The sequence below is a fragment of the Bactrocera latifrons genome, unplaced genomic scaffold (assembly GCF_001853355.1).
Source record: "Bactrocera latifrons isolate USDA-ARS-PBARC rearing strain unplaced genomic scaffold, ASM185335v1 scaffold_197, whole genome shotgun sequence".
Lineage (NCBI taxonomy): Eukaryota > Metazoa > Arthropoda > Insecta > Diptera > Tephritidae > Bactrocera > Bactrocera latifrons.
In genome coordinates, this window is record NW_017535485.1 from 319,173 (window position 1) to 321,234 (window position 2,062).

At 35.2% G+C, this 2,062-nt stretch overlaps 1 protein-coding gene across 2 annotated transcripts in view; it reads right to left on the bottom strand.

Annotated features, from left to right (window-relative positions):
- The window catches only part of LOC108967725 (carboxypeptidase B), a 12,235-nt gene extending 11,457 nt beyond the window's left edge, over positions 1 to 778 (bottom strand). The window contains exon 1 of one of the 2 annotated variants that reach the window (XM_018931325.1): positions 731 to 778. The gene's annotated coding sequence lies outside the window, so the exon portion shown is untranslated. Of the gene's footprint in view, positions 1 to 720 lie in introns of both variants that reach the window. The other variant, XM_018931326.1, reaches the window with a different exon arrangement.
- Positions 779 to 2,062: the final 1,284 nt, after the last annotated feature.

The following is a 2,062-nucleotide window of genomic DNA, read 5'->3' on the forward strand; positions in this document are numbered from 1 at the left end:
TAGAGTTTGGTTTTTGTTCGTCGAGAGAGGACTTTACTTCACAATTGTCTACTTAGTCCGAAGTAGCACCTGTTGGCAAGATTACTCTATATTAGATTTCGTGGCTGACATTTTTTAATACTGGCTATAAGATAGACGAAATTATCTACGACTTCGACGTTATGATTGTCAACAGTGACGTGAGAGCGCAGTCGCGAGTGTGACGACTGTTTGTTTGATGACAGGCGATATTTCGTCATGCCCTCGTTCACCACCAGACCCATTTGTGTTGCTTCCCTGTCCCTGTCTCTTATACACATCTAGATGTGTATAAGAGACAGTCTTTGTATTCAATATTAAAAAAATATTTTTTTCTTTGAAAGTTTCATAGCTTTTTGTTTTTTTTTTGATAATTTGAAATGGAATATTTGTTTGACAGCAAGACTATATTCTAATAATTTTTATGACGCCAATTATAAGTTATTTTAATAAATTATATTTTTTCAAAAATTTCAAAATTTTTTTAACATTACTTTATAATTTTATTTTTGATGGATTTGCATATTTTTTAAATATTTTTTTATAATATTATTACATTTTGTTCACTAACACCCAAACACACACACATAAAAATAGCAGCTGTAGCGTAATTCATTCTTCACAAATTAAAGTTTTAAAATTCACAAAACTCCAGCACCACAAAATCCACTTCACATCAATGTCAATAGCAATAGCAACAACCAATCCGTACCGCCAAGAGCTGCCCAGAGCGTCCACGTCCGTACCGCTTTCGATAATACCGCAGACTGATGCTCACCTTCCGCCTTGGCTGAGAAAGAAGACGAGCGTGCGCGATTAGAAGTAGAAAACTGTGCACGAAAAAGCAAAAAAAAAAACGAAAAAATAACAAAAAGTAGAAATAAAATTAGTTTTAGATACAAGAAATTAAAATAATGAAGCTGGAGGTGAGGTTGAGACCGAAAATGCAAACGCGTTAACAACGCGACCGCACAATTAAATCTCGCCGAAAATATTTCGTCGACGCTTGAGATGCCGCCGCGCAACAGTAAAAATCACAAAATTAAAAAAAAACAAATTAAAAAAAAACATAATCAGAAAAGGGAAACAAAGCAAAACAGATCAGCCGCTATTCGATATTTTTGTTGTAGCTGTTGTTGTTGTTTATAGAAGTGGTGGCAGCAAAAAAGTGAGTGTCAAGGTTAATTGATCGGCAAGTCAGCGACTATATGGCTTATTATTTAACTTATTTCATATTATGTTGATTGTGTTATGATTACTGCCTTTGTTATTGTTGTTTTCTTTATTGTTGATGCCGTTGGTAATATTATGTTTAACGACTTTTTTGTAATTTCCATTTTATATATAGCACTACCGATGGACCATTGAACCGTTGAACTGCCGTTTGAACAGGTCGCGCATGCGCTCAAGTGTCGGTACGTTTGTGCTTGTGTATGTGTTTAGCAGCTCTGTTGGACATTGCTGTTGTACATATGCATTTAAAAAGGTGACATTCACTGGGCCGAAATAACTGGTGACCGAAGGAAATGCACCGTAACAACGGTAAAAAACAATACTGTTAGTTGGAAGGAAGCAATTGTTGTATTGCTTTTCCGCATATTATATATTTGTGTGATTTTTGATGACGTAACCGTATGAGGCGGTTGTCCTTTATTTCCTTTTTGAAATTGTAAGCGTTTTTTGGCGTGAAAATGCTGTTACCCAATTCTTGTTTGCACAAATGTTGCTTTGTTATGTCTTTGCCTGAGATTTGCCGCTTAAATTGTCACCAAGCCGCTTCACGCAGGCGTCAAGCTTGCGTCATAACGGTCACACTTGAGTAGCTGCTGTGAAATGCTTAGACTCCAGTTGTCAACCGTCTCAGACAGTGCGACTGTTACGCTTCATTGTTATGCATATGTGGCTAATTGCAAACGCAAGTCAGAGCGAAGGAGTGACGATTATAATTTCTTATTTTACAATTTAGTAATAAAATGGGTAGTAATTTTTTTTAATTTTTGAATTTTTTTTACATTTAGAAAATTATAATTTTTTATTTTTTTAT